The sequence below is a fragment of the Pelophylax lessonae genome (assembly GCF_965119305.1).
Source record: "Pelophylax lessonae genome assembly, chromosome: 4".
Lineage (NCBI taxonomy): Eukaryota > Metazoa > Chordata > Amphibia > Anura > Ranidae > Pelophylax > Pelophylax lessonae.
Window position 1 is genome coordinate 425,566,867 of NC_138771.1, and position 21,216 is coordinate 425,588,082.

Here is a 21,216-nt window from a genome sequence, read left to right on the forward strand (position 1 = left end):
ACCTGTCAAGTTTCAGATCTGTAGCATGTCCAGAACCCCTAAAAAACAGCATTTTTCTTATATTTTCAGGAATACGGCTTCTCTGCGGCTGTCTTTTTCTCTTGCAGGCATTTATCGGGCATTTTTTTAGGCAGGCATGTCATTTTTTGTATTTAGTGTCTGGGGGGTCACAAAAGTGTACCTGTCAAGTTTCAGCTCTGTAGCATGTCCAGAACCCCTAAAAAACAGCATTTTTCTTATATTTTCAGGAATACGGCTTCTCTGCGGCTGTCTTTTTCTCTTGCAGGCATTTATCGGGCATTTTTTTAGGCAGGCATGTCATTTTTTGTATTTAGTGTCTGGGGGGTCACAAAAGTGTACCTGTCAAGTTTCAGATCTGTAGCATGTCCAGAACCCCTAAAAAACAGCATTTTTCTTATATTTTCAGGAATACGGCTTCTCTGCGGCTGTCTTTTTCTCTTGCAGGCATTTATCGGGCATTTTTTTAGGCAGGCATGTCATTTTTTGTATTTAGTGTCTGGGGGGTCTAAAAAGTGTACCTGTCAAGTTTCAGCTCTGTAGTATGTCCACAACCCAAAAAAAACAGCATTTTTCTTATGATTTTTAGTAGAAAACTAATGCAGTGTCTTTCCAGCTGTCTTTTTTTCTTTCTGGCAAGCTGAAATATGATATGCCAAGGCAAACATGCCTATCAGTTGAGCTATGACACAGACAACACTGCACACATGGGGAAATATGTAAAACAAAAAACAGGAAAAGGAAATTAGGTGACGGTAACAAAACATGATATTGTGATTGGCCAAATAAAAAGTCACCTCGCGATGAGGTCGCGCCAAAGTCGCGCTAAGTCGCGCCAAAGTCGCACTGGAAGCGACGCTACTTTAGTGGTAGCGGCAGTGTAAACCAGCACTAAAACATCCAGTGTGTGAATACGATCAGGTATGATGTTTTATCGGTCAAGTAGTGTAAGGGTTACGCCCGTTGCCCGCTTCACAGTGACAGACCAAACTCTGACAGACCAAACTCCCCGTTTAACAGTCAGTCAGTCCATTTGCACAACCGCAAACTCCCAATTTGCACAAGGTTGGATACCAAGCTAGCCATGTCCCGTTCCTTGTCCTCACTGACATCATTGAAGCTCTCTTCCTCCACCCAGCCACATACAACACCAAGGGTCCCCGAAAGGTGAGAACAAGCCCCCTGGGACGCCTGCTGTGGCTGGTATTCCACCTCCTCAAAGCCACCTTCCTCCTCTGACTTCTCTTCTTCAGACTCCTCTCTCTGCGTTGCCACAGGTCCAGCAATTGACAACGACAAGGCTGCTTCTGGTGGTGATGAGGACCACAACTCTTCCTCTTCATGCTCATCTACAGCCTGATCCAGTACTCTTCGCAGGGCACGCTCCAGAAAAAACGCATATGGGATGAGGTCGATGATGTTGCCTTGGGTTCGACTGACCACCAGGGTTGTCATCTCCGCAAAAGGACGCATGAGCCTACAGCCATTGTTCATGAGCATTCAGTAACGCGGCCAAAAAATACCCAGCTCCGCAGAAAGAATGAAAGAAAATGAATGTTTTTTTTTATGAAAAATTATCCTGCGGATCGCTTTTGGTCTGTACACAATGAAGCAACGACCTTATCATCTGGGGTGTGCCAACACAATCCTAGAGGTGATCGCTTCATTGTGATACGCAAGCCCCTTCACCACGACAAGGTAACGATCACGAAGGGGAATTGACACATGTATGTGCCTTTTTTTTTGTTTTTTGTTTTTTTGCAGCCACAGTGTAGCACCAGAGGCCAGAAAAATTAGGCATGTACACATGCATGAAAAAGTAGGTATTGTTGCAGCCGCTGCTGTAGCAGCGGCCTGAAAAATTGAGGTTTTAAGGCAGAAAGTGCACTAAAACATTGCTGCTTGAACCGTAGTTGGTGGCGGAGACGTCACGTAAGTCATCCGGCATGCAGAGAATGATTATATACAGCAGCGTGTGGACCATTTTTAGGCCAAGGCATCTCAGTCATCACCAGGCCTTTTTTAGTCAAATGCATCCCCCACTGTCAGTCCCTTCGGGATCCATGCCTCATTCATCTTAATAAACGTGAGGTAATCAAGACTTTTTTGACCTAGGCGACTTCTCTTCTCAGTGACAATACCTCCTGCTGCGCTGAAGGTCCTTTCTGACAGCACACTTGAAGCGGGGCAGGCCAGAAGTTCAATGGCAAACTGGGATAGCTCAGGCCACAGGTCAAGCCTGCACACCCAGTAGTCAAGGGGTTCATCGCTCCTCAGAGTGTCGATATCTGCAGTTAAGGCAAGGTAGTCTGCTACCTGTCGGTCGAGTCGTTCTCTGAGGGTGGACCCCGAAGGGCTGTGGCGATGCATAGGACTAAAAAAGCTCCGCATGTCCTCCATCAACAAGACGTCTGTAAAGCGTCCTGTCCTTGCCGGCGTGGTTGTGGTGGTAGGAGGAGGATTACTTTCACCTCTTCCCCTGTTGGATTCCCGTTGTGCTGTGACATCACCCTTATACGCTGTGTAGAGCATAGTTTTTAACTTATTTTGTAGCTGCTGCATCCTTTGCGACTGCCGGTAATTGGGTAACATGTCACAGACTTTCTGCTTATACCGGGGGTCTAGTAGCGTGGCCACCCAGTACAGGTCGTTCTCCTTCAGCCTTTTTATACGAGGGTCTCTCAACAGGCATGACAGCATGAAAGACCCCATTTGGACAAGGTTGGATGCCGAGCTACTCATGTCCAATTCCTCGTCCTCACTGATGTCATTGAAGGTGTGTTCTTCCCCCCAGCCACGTACAACACCACGGGTACCAGATAGGTGACAACGAGCACCCTGGGATGCCTGCTGTGGTTGGTGTTCCTCCTCCTCAAAGCCACATTCCTCCTCTGACTCCTCTTCCTCACACTCCTCTTCCAGTGTTGCCGCAGGTCCAGCAATCGATGGTAAGGCTGTTTCTGGTGGTGGTGATGGTGACCACAACTCTTCCTCTTCCTCTTCACGCTCATCTACGGCCTGATCCAGCACTCTTCGCAGGGCACGCTCCAGGAAAAAAACATATGGGATGATGTCGCTGATGGTGCCTTCAGTGCGACTCACTAGGTTTGTCACCTCCTCAAAAGGACGCATGAGCCTACAGGCATTGCGCATGAGCGTCCAGTAGCGTGGCAAAAAAATACCCAGCTCCGCAGAGGCTGTCCTAGCACCCCGGTCATACAAATACTCGTTGACCGCTTTTTCTTGTTGGAGCAGGCGGTCGAACATTAGCAGTGTTGAATTCCAACGTGTCGGGCTGTCGCAAATCAAGCGCCTCACTGGCATGTTGTTTCGCCGCTGAATATCTGCAAAGTGCGCCATGGCCGTGTAGGAACGCCTGAAATGGCCACACACCTTCCTGGCCTGCTTGAGGACGTCCTGTAAGCCTGGGTACTTCTGCACAAAACGTTGCACAATCAGATTCAACACATGTGCCATGCACGGCACATGTGTCAACTTGCCCAAATTCAATGCCGCCAACAAATTGCTCCCGTTGTCACACACCACTTTGCCGATCTCCAGTTGGTGCGGGGTCAGCCACTGATCCACCTGTGCATTCAGGGCGGACAGTAGTGCTGGTCCGGTGTGACTCTCTGCTTTCAGGCAAGTCAACCCCAAGACAGCGTGACACTGTCGTATCCGGCATGTGGAATAGCCCCTGGGGAGCTGGGGGGGTGCAGTTGGTGTGGAGCAAGACGCAACAGCAGAAGAGGACTCAGCCGAGGAGGTTAGCAAAGAGGATGGAGTAGGAGGAGTAGAGGAGGTGGCAGCAGGCCTGCCTGCAAGTCGTGGCGGTGTCACCAACTCCTCTGCAGCAGAGCCACGCATTCCATGCTTGGCAGCCGCCAGCAGGTTTACCCAATGCGCAGTGTACGTTATATACCTGCCCTGACCGTGCTTTGCAGACCAGCTATCAGTGGTCAGATGGACCCTTGCCCCAACACTGTGTGCCAGACGTGACATGATTTCTTTTTCCACAATAGAGTACAGGTTGGGGATTGCCTTTTGTGAAAAATAATTTCGGCCGGGTACCTTCCACTGCGGTGTCCCAATAGCGACAAATTTTTTGAAGGCCTCAGACTCCACCAGCTTGTATGGTAAAAGCTGGCGGGCTAAGAGTTCCGACAAGCCAGCTGTCAGACGCCGGGCAAGGGGGTGACTCTGCGAGATTGGCTTTTTGCGCTCAAACATTTCCTTCACAGACACCTGACTGTGGGCAGGTGACGAGCAGGAACTGCTGAAGGTGAGAGGCGGAGGGGCGGGTTGTTGATAGGGGGCATGGAGGACAGCAGTGGTTGACGTGGCTGAAGATGCTGGACCAGGAGGAGGATGGTGGCTTTCAGTTTGTGTGCTGCTTTTACTCATGTGTTGATCCCATAGGCGTTTGTGATGTGAGATCATGTGCCTTCGCAAAGCAGTTGTACCTAGGTGGGTGTTGGACTTCCCACGACTCAGTTTCTTTTGGCACAGGTTACAAATGGCATCGCTGATATCAGAGGCAGACACACAAAAAAAATGCCACACTGCTGAGCTTTGCAAGGACGGCATTCTGGTGGTGGCAACAGCTTGCGTTGATTGGCGTGCTGTCTGGCTGACCCCGGGTGCCGAATCTACATGCTGTCTGACTGCGCCACTAGCTCCTTGCGATGACCTCCTCCCCCTGCTTCCAACTCGTCTCCTCCTCCTCTCTGTCTCCCCATCTGAACTTTCCCCCTCTTCTTCTGCTCTTCGAGCAGGCACCCAGGTGACATCCACAGACACATCGTCATCATCAGCCGCTTCACTTGACAACTCAGCAAAGGCAGCAGCAGCAGGTACAACATCATCATCATCACAATGTACGTCCATGTGTATAATGCTGCCTGACTGAGACATATCCCCGTTATCTACATCCTCTGGCACTAATAGTTGCGCATCACTTATTTCTTCAAACTGATGTGAAAATAACTCCTCTGACGGATCAAGTGAAGCGGCTGTGGTGCTAGTGTTGGTGGTGGTGCCGGCGGGCTGGCGAGTGGTAAATTGAGAGGTGCCCGAAGCTGAGCTGGAGGAGGATGGTGCATTAAGGTTCCGAGCGGAAGCTGTAGACGATTGGGTGTCCTGTGTAAGCCAGTCAACTATGGCCTCAGAATTTTTTGAGTTCAGGGGCTGTGGTGGCCTCTGAACACTGGGCATTATTCTAGAGCCTAAGGAAATCACAGCACCACGACCACGACGGCCCTTGCGGGGTGGCCTGCCTCTGCCTGTCATTTTTTTTTTAATGTGTTGTTACTGTTGTACTATGAGTGCAAGCTGCTGTGCCACCTTATATATCAGTGGTGGGTGGGCAGTGGCACAGTACACTCTCTGTGGACCTGACAGCAGTCACTGGCACCCAGGCAACTGCAATTTAAAAAATATATATATTTTTTTTTACTTTGCAAGCTGCTGTGCCACCTTATATATCAGTGGTGGGTGGGCAGTGGCACAGTACACTCTCTGTGGACCTGACAGCAGTCACTGGCACCCAGACAACTGCAATTTAAAAAATATATATATATTTTTTTACTTTGCAAGCTGCTGTGCCACCTTATATATCAGTGGTGGGTGGGCAGTGGCACAGTACACTCTCTGTGGACCTGACAGCAGTCACTGGCACCCAGGCAACTGCAATTTAAAAAAATATATATATATTTTTTACTTTGCAAGCTGCTGTGCCACCTTATATATCAGTGGTGGGTGGGTGGGCAGTGGCACAGTACACTCTCTGTGGACCTGACAGCAGTCACTGGCACCCAGGCAACTGCAATTTAAAAAAATATATATATTTTTTTTACTTTGCAAGCTGCTGTGCCACCTTATATATCAGTGGTGGGTGGGCAGTGGCACAGTACACTCTCTGTGGACCTGACAGCAGTCACTGGCACCCAGGCAACTGCAATTTAAAAAAATATATATTTGTTTTTTACTTTGCAAGCTGCTGTGCCACCTTATATATCAGTGGTGGGTGGGCACACAGTGGCACTGCAGTGGGCACAGTACACTCTGTGGACCTGACAGTCACTGGCAGCCCAGGCAACTGCAATAATAAAAAATATTTTTTTTTTCAATTTATTGCAACAAGATGCTGTGCCAACGTATATATATCAGTGGTGGGCAGTGCACTGCAGTGGGTACAGTGCACTCTGTGGACCTGACACAGCACTCACTGCAATTATGACAGAGAAAAAAAAAATATTTTTTAAAATGCCAGGTACTGTGCCTGTGCCACCCGAAATGAGTGTGGTGTGCACACAGTACAGTCTGTGGTAGGTCTGTGGCCTCTCACACACAGCGGGCAGGCAACTGCAGTGTACAATAGATATATATATATATATATATATATATAAAGAAAAAAATCTATTACCTTACCAGCCCTTGAAAGGGCTTTTGGGGACACTATATATATATATATATATGTATATATATAAAAATAAAAAAATCCTCAATTACCAGCCCTTAAAAGGGCTTTTGGGGACACTAGATAGATATAGATATATATATATATATGAAGAAACAACTCAATTACCAGCCCTTAAAAGGGCTTTTGGGGACGCTAGGTATATATATATATATATATATATATAAAAAAAAAAAAAAACACAAATACCAGCCCTTAGAAGGGCTTTTTGGGGTGCTGATATTACAGCAGTAGTGGACCAAGAACACTGCAAGACCAGGAACACTGACTAACTGTCCCTAGCTTAACAGCAGCAGCAGCAGCAGCAGCTCTCTCCCTATTCTCACTACACACACTGCTTCAGAATGATCTAAGATGGATGCTGCCCTTGCTTATTTATAGGAGGTGGGAGGGTGTGGGAGGGAGGTACGCTGATTGGCTGGAAATGTGTCTGCTGACTGTAAAGTTCAGGGTCAAAGTTTGCCTCAATGATGTCTTATGGGGGGCGGACCGAACATCGCATATGTTCGCCGGCAGCGGCGAACGCGAACATGCTAAGTTCGCCGGGAACTGTTCGCCGGCGAACAGTTCTATACATCTCTAGTGTGCAGCCCATAAGAAAGGGACAGATCCTATCACGCAAGGGAATGCCTTAGCAGACAAGGCAGCGAAAGAGGCAGCTGGAGGTAAACAGGAAACACACTCCTATCTTGCTAAACCAGTAGAAATACAGAAAACAATAGATGAGACCTGGCTGACAGAAATGCAGAGAACAGCACCTGAAAGCGAAAAACAAAAATGGTTATCAAAAGGAGCGACACAGGCGAAAGGTATCTACACAAGTACTGAAGGCAAACCTATCTTGCCTTCCTCCTTGTTTAGATATGCAGCCTTATTGAGCCATGGGAAAAGCCATGTCTCAAAAGGGGGGATGGTACAGATGGTTAACAAAGTGTTCACAACGTATGGTTTCACTAATTACTCAAAACATTTTTGTTTGACATGTTCAACCTGCAATAGGTATCATGTGCAGGGAGCATTTAGACCTCTACGAGGTCGGTTCCCTAATCCTCCTTACCCCTTTCACACGATTTGTATGGATTTTATTGAACTGAACAAATGCGAAAATAAGAAATTTTGCCTAATAATAGTTGATTTATACACGAAATGGGTGGAAAGATTTCCCCTGACACACCCTGATGGGCAGTTAGTGGCCAAGGTAATCATAAAGGGAATAGTTCCCAGGTTTGGGATCCCTTCCATCATTTACAGTGATAATGGTTCTCATTTTGTGAATCAGACAATACAGCAAATCAGCAAATGGTACATTTAACGGAACAGGGCACCCCTGACCGTGTACCTCCATTGACAGATGCTCCTAGTGCTTCCCGAGGGGCTCCAAGCACTCCACCAGACACCGTAACCACTTCAGACCCCAGGAACAGCCGCAGCTTGGTTAGGGTCTCACAATCTCCTACCCACCCTGGACCTACGACAAGGCTCCAGGTTCCTGTGGGTGAACCTCCTTTCCCCAGAGAGTGCAGCACAAACAAGCTCTTACACAAGCTCTTACAAGAACTTAGTGATTCTCTAAGGGAGTATGGAGGACCATAGCAATCCCTTACTGCAGATTCCCCCAATAAGAGACAAGACTCTAGATTGAGGGTGAATAACTAATTTCCTTCTTCTTTATTGAACAGACTTATATACAGTTTTCACCCACAAGGTTACCACCCAGGTGGACCTTGTTGAAGACTGGACGTGATATTCACAATCCAATAGGAACAGAGTTTTACACTCTCATACAGTGTACACAAAAATATACAATGTGGGACAATCCCCCCTCCCCCTTAGCATCCAATCCACATACCTATAAGTTTCTCTTAAGGCAGACAGACAGAACAATGGGAGGTCATTAACACTTAACAATGTGAAAGGGCAATCCACATTCCCTCCCAATACACAACAAAAGGAAAACCTGTCTGACATTGAAAGATATGTAATATACACAGCATTTAGGAAGAACAGATTTCATGGCAAATGGGAATAAATCTTTATACTCCTATATGGAGATATGGCTGGCAAATATGGCCGTCCCATCTGAAGCAATCCAAACCATTAATCCTCTGTCTTCAACTTCCAGTGACGGTGAGTACTGTCACATATCTTCCCCCCAAAGTAGACGAACCAGGTACCAGACCTACAATCGGTCAGTGCCTGAGTTAGTCGGGTAACAAGTCCCAAAGAGTCAATCCTTCATGGCTGCTTCCTTGACAAAATGCCACATAGTTTGTAGGTTTGTCTTGGCAAGGCGCATGGAGCTCTCATAGCCGATCAGCCTGTGAAAGTCTGGTTTGGGCAGGCCAGACTGGGCTTCTTGGGCACCCTGTGTCCCTATAAGACACAGGGTGATTTAGACATAAGAGCAGCCTAGCAGGCTGAGAGAAGAACTTTCCAACCTCTCTAAGGTAGGCTGTGTTCCACAGGCCCTCCCAATGTCTGCACCCACCCAGTACCCCAAACAAATTGTCTGGAAAACAGTGTTACTCACCCAGCCAACCTCTGCCTCTCTCGCAGAACATTCCCGCTGCTGGGGATAAGTGTGGACTGGCCCTTCTCCTGAGAGTCATTTCAGCCACTGAAGAGAAGACAGGGTGGTGGGGCTCACTTCGTCAGGCTGTTGGGGATCTGGGCCGACTGTCCAGCATCCCTGGGGTGTACAAATGAAGACTGTAGCTTTTGCGGGTGCTGGGCAGAGGTCGGTAACACTGTGCCCTGTTGCCAGCTCTTCTGCTGAGTTGGGGTTGGCGAATACTACCCCCAGGACCTGGTTGGGTGTCTGCTGTAGAGAGGAGGGATCGCCTACCTCCTCCTCCAGGTATTCCTGCGGGGTAGGTTGGGGATCTAGACCGGCCATCCAGCATCCCTGTAGGCCTGGTGCAGAGACCGCGGTCCCATCTGCACCATTGGGGTCAGGTCTGTTGTCTCGCTGTGGTTGGGGAGAAGGAATAGTAGTCTCCCCTCCCTGGAAGGTACACTGCTGCTGGGAAGGAAGGACGACACCTTCGGCTCCCTGTAACTCCTGCTGTAGCTGGGGACATGGGTCGGCTGCCCAGCCTCCCTGTAGGGCCGGTAGAGAGACCTCGTCCCATCTCCACCTGCCATCGGTGGGTCTTCCAAGTACCACCAGTCTGTACTGTCTCTCCAACTGAAGGGTTGTGCTTGCAGGGTAGATTGGGGTGGAACGGAGCAGAGCAGGCGTTGGTAGTCCTGCTCCAGTTCCTACTCCATTCTGACCAGATGAATCAGGTCTGACCCCAGGTCATCCGCTTTGGGGAGACCCAGTAGGGTGTAACGCTCCTGCGTTTTCTGAACAATGTGGATTTGCAGCTGCAGAAATACTCCACTCAGTAGTCATGTAGAGAAACGCTGAGATACCAATCCCAACTCCCAAGACTCATCACTGTGGATAGTCTCTGATTCAGCATACAAATATACACACTCAATAAGATGTTCCTGGAGTGATCTATGTATATAGTAGTATAGTGGTGATAGGCTGAAGAGACAGGTTTAAGTAGAGACAATAGTTGACAGACACTTGAGAGGAATGTTCTTGAGAATGAGATGGTAACAGGTAGGATGCAGATAGGTTAGCAATCATGTATGGTAGTAGATGATAGGATAGCAGATGACATACAGGAGAGACTAACCCAGTGCAAGGATAGATGTTAGTAGGCTCAAGAGCTAGCAATCTAGATAGTGCAGATGATAGTAACAGTCCTTAGTATGCAGAGCTAGATAGTGTAAGCTTAGTATGAAGGTTTATGGAGGATTCCCCTGCGGGGTACTTATCACTAGTAGCAAGCAGTAGCAGAGAGGTTCGGTATGAGCGGGTGATCCGGTAGCGGGATACAGGGATCAGCAGCGAGGTTCCGACAGCGAGGTATGCTTGCAAGCATGTGAGCTTCAAGGCAGGTTATGCGGCGTTGAACGAACAATGTTAGTGAGACCGCCGGCGGTTGAAATAGCCGCTCCTGCGGCGCTCAATGATGACAGCATCGGTCTTAAAGGTGTATGCGCACCTTACCAAAAGAGAATGGTGGGGCGCATACACTAAGGAAAGTGGAATTAGGGTACCAAAGGTACCAGAACATTACAGTACCCCCCCCCCCTTAAGGCCGGCTCCTGAAGGCCTCTGGAGCTGGTTTTTCCGGGTATTTCTCGTGAAAATTGCGAATTAGTCTAGGGGCATGTATGTCAGAGGTATTTAGCCAGGTGTCGTCTTGGGGCCCATAGTTCTTCCATCGGACTAGATATTGGAGTCTTCTTCTGTGGATACGAGAATCCAGAATCTCTTTTATCTCATATTCTTCTCCACCTTCAACTTGTACAGGAGGTGGAGGTGGGATAGTAGGCCTTATTCCTTGGTCAGGAACATGGGGCTTCAGTAGCGACACATGGAAGATGGGATGTATTTTGAGGTCTGTTGGTAATGTGAGCTGTACTGCAGCTTTTCCAATAAGTTTCCTGATTGGGAAAGGTCCCAAGAACAGAGGCCCAAGCTTTTTGCTAGGGATCTTTAATCTTAAGTTTTTTGTTGAGAGCCAAACGAGGTCCCCAATAGCATACTGAGGAGAAGGTCTTCTACGAAGATCATAGTACTTCTTTTGTTGACTATGAGCGTGTGAGATGGTAGTATTAAGTAAACCCAGAGAGTCCTTTATTTGGGTAAGATAGTCTGAGGCTACTGGGTTATTTGAAGGAAGGATGCGTGGTGGAAGAATAGTGGGATGAAACCCATAGTTCAAGTAGAACGGACTCTGTTTGGTCGTACTGTGGGTTGCGTTGTTGTAGGCAAATTCTGCCAGAGGGAGGAGATCCACCCAATCATCCTGTTGGTATGATGTGTAACAACGTAAATATTGCTCGATGCACTGGTTGACTCTTTCAGTCTGTCCGTTGGTCTGAGGATGGTAGGGAGAAGTGAGCTTCCGCTCAATTCGTAGTATGTGACATAGTTCTTGCCAGAACTTGGAGATGAATTGCGATCCACGGTCAGACAAAGAGTTTTCGGAATACCATGTAACTTAAAGACATGTTTCATCAGTAGTTCCGCTGTTTGTTTGGACGAAGGTAGTCTGCGAATAGCAACGAAATGTGCCATTTTTGTCAGATGGTCCACTGACACCAAGATGGTATTAAATCCTTTGGAAGGAGGTAGTTCTACTATAAAGTCCAAGGACACAACTTCCCATGGAGTCTGGGGTATTGGTAGACTGCATAGTAGACCGGATGGTTTTGTAGTGTCTATTTTGGACCTGGCACAGACGTTGCATGAAGAGACGAATTTCTGTATAGATGTCTTCATGTCAGGCCACCAGAACTGCCTGGTAAGCAAATTAAGAGTCTTTGTCATACCCATATGTCCTGCCATAGGCACATCATGCGACAATTCCAAGATCTTGGTGCGCATGGTAGGGGGTATGTAAAGTTTGTCGTTGTAGTAGAGGAAGCCTTCTGCATCAGTACTTAGTTGTGGTGGGGGTGAATCCAAACTTATACTGTGCAGAACCTCTTCCTTCAAGGAACGGACAACCCCAATAATACGCTTGTAGGGTATTATAGGAACGGAAGGGATTTCGAAGTAATTATCTTCAGTTAGTCGTGATAGCGCATCCGCTTTTTTATTCTTGTCTGCAGGTGTATAGGTCACTAGAAAGTTAAACCTTAGGAAGAATAGTGACCATCGTACCTGCCGGTGGGAGAGGGTTTTGTTAGTCTGAAGATATTGAAGATTTTTATGATCTGTATATATGAGTATTGGTAATCGGGTGCCTTCAAGTAGATGTCGCCAATTCTCCAGAGCCAGTTTTATAGCAAGCAGTTCCTTTTCACCCACTGGGTAATTTACCTCTGGACTGCTTAAAGATTTAGAGAAGAAGGCGACTGGATGGAGTGGTGAAGTATTAGTTGGTCGTTGGGAGAGTATTGCTCCTACTGCCATGTTTGACGCATCTACTTCCAGAATGTATTGGAGGGATGGGTCTGGATGGCGTAGTATGGGAGCAGAGGTAAAACTTGCCTTTAACAAGTGAAAAGCTTCATTTGCTTCATCTGACCATTTGAATGGTCTCTTAATACTCGTGAGTTGTGTGAGGGGTCTCACAATGGCAGAGAAGTTCTTGATGAACTTCCTATAGAAGTTTGAAAATCCAAGGAATCGCTGTAGTGCGTTGCGGGTGGTTGGTATAGGCCAATCCTGAATACAGGATATCTTAATCATATCCATCTTGATTCCTGTTTTGGATATGATGTATCCTAGGAATAGTACTTCTTCTTTATGAAATAAGCATTTTTTTAGTTTCACGTATAGGTTGTGTGCAAGCAATCTGGATAACACAAGTCTTACATGTTTTATATGTTCAGACAAGGATCGTGAATAAATAAGTATATCGTCCAGATATACCACAACACAGACATCAAGTAAGTCTCTAAAGATATCGTTTATAAATCGTTGGAAGGCTGCGGGAGCGTTACATAGCCCGAATGGCATTACAAGATATTCGAACAAACCGTATCTGGTTCTGAATGCTGTCTTCCACTCATCTCCATCACGGATTCGGATTAGATTGTATGCCCCCTTTCAGGTCCAATTTTGAAAAATAGGTAGCTCCACGCACTTGCTCAATGAGCTCAGGGATAAGCGGTAGAGGATAGCGATCTTTTATTGTAATGGTGTTCAATTGCCTATAGTCGATAATAGGCCTGAGACTTGAGTCCTTATTGCGGACAAAAAAGAGTCCTGCTGCTGTGGAAGAAGTGGAAGGTCTAATAAAACCTTTTGTCAAATTCTCATCCAAGTATTCCTTGAGATGGGAAAGTTCATCCTGCGAAAGAGGATAAACATGACCAAACGGCAATTTGCTATTTGGGAGTAGATCAATAGTACAATCATAATCCCTATGGGGAGGCAGTACTTGAGCATTTTTCTCAAGAAAAACCTCGGACAGATCCTGATAGCATAGTGGTGCAATCTCATCTGACACCACAGACAAGATCTTTCCATAAGACGGGAGGTTACACGTACCCTCGCAATAGCAAGAGAGGAAGGCCAGGGTCCGTTTCTTCCAATCTATGGTTGGTTGATGTGTGTGTAACCAGGGAAGTCCCAAAACAATGGGAAAGTGGGGTGAAGGTATTAGGTCAAAGGTGGTGGTCTCCATATGAGACTCGTTAGTGGTGACTAGGAGTGCTTGTGTCTGATCAGTGATTGGGCCAGAAGATAAAGGAATACCGTTAATAAGACTCACTGAGACAGGTTTAGGTTTAGAAATAATAGGGACTTTATTTAAAACAGCAAAACGTATGTTGATATAATTTCCACAAGATCCTGTGTCGATCATGGCCTTAGTAGTAATCCTGGTCTGGTCCCACTGCAATGTCAAGCGAACAAAAAGGTAAGGGTTAGTAATTGAAGTTGTCAATCCCCCTAGGAGGACATATGAACACTCACCCTTTTTTTTGCAGACAAGGGGACAGACGTTTATCATGTGATCCGGTGATGCACAGTACAAGCAGAGATTACTAGATCGTCTCCTGGCTCTTTCAGTAGTTGATAGAGGGGGGCGTATGGTTCCTACCTCCATAGGAGTAGGGTCAACGGCCGAAATCCGAAAAGAACTGGATAATGGCATTCCCATTTTTTCAGCCTTTCTTTCTCGTAGCCTTCTATCTATGGTGATACTGAGTTGTATCAAAGCATCCAGGGTTTTCGGCAAATCCGCTCGGGCGAGCTCGTCTTTAACGGCCTCTGATAGGCCAAGTCTAAATTGAGTTCTCAGAGATGCATCATTCCACCCTGAATCAAGGGTCCATCTCTTGAACTCCGCCACAAAGTCTTCCACAGGTCTCCTACCTTGTTTTAAGGACCTCAATTGAAGATCGGCAGTACTCTGCCTATTGGGGTCATCATATAAACTAGCAAGTTCCGCTAGAAATAAAGCGTAGGAGTTGAGAAGCTGATCGTTTTTCTCAAAGAGAGAGTCTGCCCAGGCCCGTGGATCGCCTGTTAGGTAAGAAATAATAGTGCAAACCTTGATATGATCAGTAAGGTAGGTACGAGGTTTTAGCAAGAAAAGTAACTCACATGCGTTTTTGAATTCACTAAATTTTTTGCGATCGCCTGTAAATACTAAAGGAGGATTTATTTTGGGTTCAGGGTGCTGAGCAGCGGCAAGTTGTGACAGCCTGGTTACCTGCTGCGTCAGAGCCTGATTGTCTTCTTTTAATTCAGTAAGTGCGTGTATTAACGCAGTTACTTGTTGTTTTAATTGTGTCACCTGAGTGGTTAATTCTGCTGAATCCATTTTAAGGTTCGTTCAATCTGTAACGCTCCTGCGTTTTCTGAACAATGTGGATTTGCAGCTGCAGAAATACTCCACTCAGTAGTCATGTAGAGAAACGCTGAGATACCAATCCCAACTCCCAAGACTCATCACTGTGGATAGTCTCTGATTCAGCATACAAATATACACACTCAATAAGATGTTCCTGGAGTGATCTATGTATATAGTAGTATAGTGGTGATAGGCTGAAGAGACAGGTTTAAGTAGAGACAATAGTTGACAGACACTTGAGAGGAATGTTCTTGAGAATGAGATGGTAACAGGTAGGATGCAGATAGGTTAGCAATCATGTATGGTAGTAGATGATAGAATAGCAGATGACATACAGGAGAGACTAACCCAGTGCAAGGATAGATGTTAGTAGGCTCAAGAGCTAGCAATCTAGATAGTGCAGATGATAGTAACAGTCCTTAGTATGCAGAGCTAGATAGTGTAAGCTTAGTATGAAGGTTTATGGAGGATTCCCCTGCGGGGTACTTATCACTAGTAGCAAGCAGTAGTAGAGAGGTTCGGTATGAGCGGGTGATCCGGTAGCGGGATACAGGGATCAGCAGCGAGGTTCCGACAGCGAGGTATGCTTGCAAGCATGTGAGCTTCAAGGCAGGTTATGCGGCGTTGAACGAACAATGTTAGTGAGACCGCCGGCGGTTGAAATAGCCGCTCCTGCGGCGCTCAATGATGACAGCATCGGTCTTAAAGGTGTATGCGCACCTTACCAAAAGAGAATGGTGGGGCGCATACACTAAGGAAAGTGGAATTAGGGTACCAAAGGTACCAGAACATTACATAGGGCTTCCCTGGTGCCTGGATTTACCAGCGCCAAAACTCTGCTGGACATCCAAAGTCCCTCTCCTCAAAGGCCTCCCACAGCAAGCCCGGGCCACTATAGTCCTCACCTTCCGGCATATTGTTGTCAGCCATCCAGTGGTCGTGCCGGGTAGCATACCACTTTAGTGCCCGGTAAGCTTCATCCAGCCACAACTCCTTCCAAATCAGGTTCCACAGCTCCGTCACCCACTCATCCAGGGGTTGCTCTCCTAGGAAAGGTAACCGCAGGGCAACGTATACCTGGAACTGCTGTTCTTCGCTGGGAAGGTTCTCTCTCCACCTCCACTGCACATCCTCTAAGGCCTCATACCACATTTCCTTTCGAGTGAAATCTCTCCAGTCCAGTATGGCTTCCTCTGATAAAGGCCCATCCTGTTGGACCAAGTGTTGCTGCAACCTCCAGAGAAACTCCTCCTCATATGGGGACGCTGCACGGGTGTTATCTTGCTCCATAACATTACCGGTGTCTTCGAGCTGCTTCTCCTCACACTAGGACGCCATCCCACCGCTTGCCACCAATGTAACGGAACAGGGCACCCCTGACCGGGTACCTCCGTTGACAGATGCTCCTAGTGCTTCCAGAGGGGCTCCAAGCACTCCACCAGACACCGTAACCACTTCAGACCCCACGAACCGCCGCAGCTTGGTTAGGGTCTCGCAATCTCCTACCCACTCTGGACCTACGACAAGGCTCCAGGTTCCTGTGGGTGAACCTCCTTTCCCCAGAGAGTGCAGCACGAACAAGCTCTTACACAAGCTCTTACAAGAGCTTAGTGATTCTCTAAGGGAGTATGGAGGACCATAGCAATCCCTTGCAGCACATTCCCCCAATAAGAGACAAGACTCTAGATTGAGGGTGAAGAACTAATTTGCTTCTTCTTTATTGAACAGACTTATATACAGTTTTCACCCACAAGGTTACCACCCAGGTGGACCTTGTTGAAGACTGGACGTGATATTCACAATCCAATAGGAACAGAGTTTTACACTCTCATACAGTATACACAAAAGTATACAATGTGGGACAATCCCCCCTCCCCCTTAGCATCCAATCCACATACCTATAAGTTTCTCTTAAGGCAGACAGACAGAACAATGGGAGGTCATTAACACTTAACAATGCAAAAGGGCAATCCACATTCCCTCCCAATACACAACAAAAGGAAAACCTGTCTGACATTGAAAGATATGTAATATACACAGCATTTAGGAAGAACAGATTTAATGGCGAATGGAAATAAATCTTTATATTCCTATATGGAGATATGGAGATATGGCTGGCAAATATGACCGTCCCATCTGAAGCAATTCAAACCATGAATCCTCTGTCTTTAACTTCCAGTGACGGTGAGTACTGTCACAGTACAGTATTGACTTAAAAAACCATTGTGTCTATCACCCACAGTCTGCAAGTACCGTAGAAAGACATAATGGTATTTTGAAGGGTAAATTGAGAAAATGAATGGAAGAGACTGGTAAAAACTGGATACAGTGTCTGCCAATAGCCTTGCTAAGCATGAGAGTAACTCCCACAGCGAGGGGGTTGACACCTTATGAGATACTGTACGGGAGACCATACTATATCCCACAACTTAGGCCATTTGTTAGGGTAGATGAGGAAATGGATTGTGAACTAGCAAACTATATGAGAAAACTGTTAACATCTAAGGAAATATTGTCTCCAAACTCTCTTACAGGTCAAGAAACTCCGGCAGAGCAGGGCACCCTTGTGCAACCAGGGGATTGGGTGTGGATCAAAATAATCAAGAGAAAACAGTGGTCAGATCCAAGGTGGGAAGGGCCTTATCTGGTACTATTGTCTACACCCACAGCTGTAAAAGTAGCAGAAAGAGTACCTTGGATACATCTATCACATTGCAAGAAAGCAAAGTATCTAGGGCCAGAAGAGGGAGCGCCCACAGAGCCATGATTGTAAGTCCGGCTACAAAGGGGGGGTGACTCCAATAGGGACCACTCGTCTCAAACCCGGTGAAGAAAATGGAACAAGATAGGCTCATAGGGGCGATAAAACAGCTTAGGGAAAGACAGCTATTGGAACCTGGGTATTTTACTAAGACATGGACAGGTAGGATCTTATTAGGTGGAATGGTAGTCTGAGGGATTATAGCACTGATATTGATACTCTTGGACATCAACTCCCCTCAGTGGGTCAACAGGGTAAAGTCAGGAATGACAAAAAGAGAGATAAAAAGAGGGGACAAAGATGGAGTATATACTATGACGGTCAATGAGGGGGTTACCACAATGATGCAAATTGATATCTGTAGCATTAACTACTGCCCCAGTAATTGGAATTTAAGGTACAATAGTAAAAAATATGAGAGATATCTGTGCGGATACCCCACCTGTTCATCCTGGAGTAATGTATGGTGGACAACAGATAAGTTAGGATATTACAACAAAGGTGCTGTAGTCCCTGAGAGTAAAAAGGATTTGGTATCCAGACTGTCAATAAGTCAATTTACTTATGCGGGCTATAACCATAACTTTTTGACTGTAACCTTAAAAAATCCTAAAAGCACTGACTCTGGAGATTATGGTTTAGGAATAGCTGTCCTATGGAACTACGGATCAGACCTTTAATGAGAATAAGAATCCAAGTCACACCTAATACTCCTCCAACATCACTCCCAGTAAACCCCGACTTAAATCTTCCTGATACTAAATCTGAATACCTATTTAAAACAGATTTTGCCAACAAAGAACAACTAAGTATTGAAACAGGACATGGAGATAAGAATGAATGGATAAAATGGGTTAAATGGACTACTAAAAGTAAGGAGCAGGGAAATTGCATTTCGTGTGCCAACTCACGACCCTACTTAGCAACAGTCCCCTTCCTGGCTGACGAAACAGATTTGACGTGCATAATAATGATGTTTAAAGAGAATGTAACAGATGACCAGTGCAAAAATGAGCGGGAGATATACCCGGCAACTAAAATGTGGAGTGTGCCCCCATTAATTAGAGTAGTTCCCGGAAATTTTACTTGTTTCATCAGTACTGATGAGACAGGACAACAACGAGGGGAGCTACCCTTGTCTTACTGCCCCCTGGACATACTTATCACAAGTTCACCTTACCAACAGACATGGTTTGAGGATCAGGAGAAGCAATTAGCTGATGTATGGTGGTTATGCGGGGATATGAAGCTTAGGCCTAAACTCCCTCCCAGGTGGAAAGGGAGCTGTGCTTTAACACACTTGCTTCTTCCCTTTTATATGATACCTGTAGGTGCTGAAGTAAAAATGCCTCGGTTGGAGAAGCACCACTTTCGCATGAAAAGAGAAACACCTCGAGGATCGTTTGACAATCGAGTCTATGTTGATTCCATCGGAGTGCCACGAGGAGTCCCTGATGAGTTCAGAGCACAGAACCAAGTATTAGCCGCACTCACCTCCATCTTCCTATGGGTACAGCCCAACAAGAACGTTGACTGGATAAATTACATCTACTATAACCAGCAAAGGTTTGTGAACTATACCTGAGACGCTCTTAAAGGACTAGCCAGCATACTGGATGCAACTTCGTTGGTAGCCTGGCAGAATCGTATTGCTCTCGATATGAAAAAGGAGGTGTGTGTAAGATGTTTGGAACTTTTTGTTGCACCTTCATTCCTAACAATTCAGCTCCTGATTGTAGCATAATGAGGGCTCTGCAAGGATTGCAGATGCTATCTGAGGAACTAGCAGAAAATTCTGGGGTGGAAAAACCCCTTAACTGGACTCTTTGAGACTTGGTTTGGTAGGTGGGGTGAACTGGTGAAAAATGCGTTGATTTCAATTATAATGGCCGCCACAGTGCTAACTGTGTGTGGTTGCTGTTGCATTCCCTGTGTTTGAGGACTCCAACGTTTCATTGACACCTCTTTGACAAAGACTATGTACTTACAAGGGGACTCAAACGAACTATATTTAGGATTTGGTTCAAAGTCAGATGACAACGAATTCAAGGACTCTGCCCCCATCTCTCATGTATGAACTATATGATGAATCTAGGCAAAATCTGGGAAGCCAGGATGCTGATGAGCCAGTCATAAATGAGTATAATTGGGGGGGGGGGGGGAATGTTAAAGAAATGATGAATGTTTCATAATTATTATATGTGTTATAATCATTTATGCTTTCCTAGAACTGCATTTTTTCAGCAGATTCTGCTAATAATTTAAACAGTGGCTACTGCATATGCTGCCATATGTTTTTTGTTAAAGACCTCATATGAAGTTTTCACATTAACAAAGACTTACACTATATTGCATGACGTTCGTATATCCTGTCCAGATGTTTTGTAGACGAAGTAGAATACAATAGACTACTGTTCAACCCCCCCCTTAGGATATATTAAAGGCTGTACAGGCCATCAATCATTGTCCAAAGGAAGGGGGGGTTTCAATCTTAATGATGTTCAAAATGTATATAAGGATAGGAGACACGTATGCAAACCAGACGGGTCATAGTAGCTAATAGTAGTATATCGGTGTAACCTGTCTCCTCATATACGAGTATTAAACCTGTCTTTCCTTGTATCAGCTTGTGGTCTAAATGTGATTTCCCTTACACTAGTGTACCTGCTGGAGCACACGCTGTGTGGAATCAAGGACAGGGCACTTGAGGCAGAACAGCGGCAGGAAGAGGACTTCCTTTCCTCACAAGGCCCCCTTTATGCAGATATCATTCCTGCAGGGCCACAAAACACACATGAGGAATAGGAGGAGGAGGAGGATTTCAGCAGCATCGATGTAGTGGAAGAGGATAGCATACAGCAGTCTACAAGGGATGGTTTTGATTCCCCAGAAACCACAGGAGTTGTACGTGATTGGGGAGAGGTTGCTCCTGCTCACAATGTCATCCTTAGTGACCCAGAGGACTCAGAAGCTCATGCCTCCTCCAACTTACGTTGCATGGGCTCTCTGATTTTGCAAAGCCTGCGAAAGGACCCGAGGATTCGTGCTATCAAGGAGAGGGATAATTACTGGTTGGACACCCTTCTTGATCCACATTACAAGGGTAAAGTTGCAGAGCTCATCCTGCCTTTGCAGAGGGAGCAGAGGATGAAACATCTTGAAATTTGTTTACCGCCTTTGCAGACACTGGGAGGTCAACATTCTCCGGACGTGTTTCTGTCGCATCGTTCAGCCAAAGGAGGAACGGTGAAGAAGGCTGCCGGCTGACCGATGCCTTTAAACAGTTCTTTTGTCCTCAGCAGCACCCAGGGCTGTTTAAGCAAGTGGAGCTGGGTCGCACGGCTGGTATTGTTATTGTTACTGTTATTAAAGTTCTGCAAGATAGTGACTTGTGCATTATTGGAGATGTAGTCCGGGAGGAGCCAGGATCATAGACTGCTGAGACAGAAAGTCCTTTCTCCCAGGGAGCAACAGGATGCGCGGATCTTGCTGGGAGTGGTTATATAAAGGGAGGCGGGACTTTGCTTCGCTCTCTTGCCTCGAGGACAGCGCAATGAACAGAAGGGGAAGAGCTGCTGCAGATC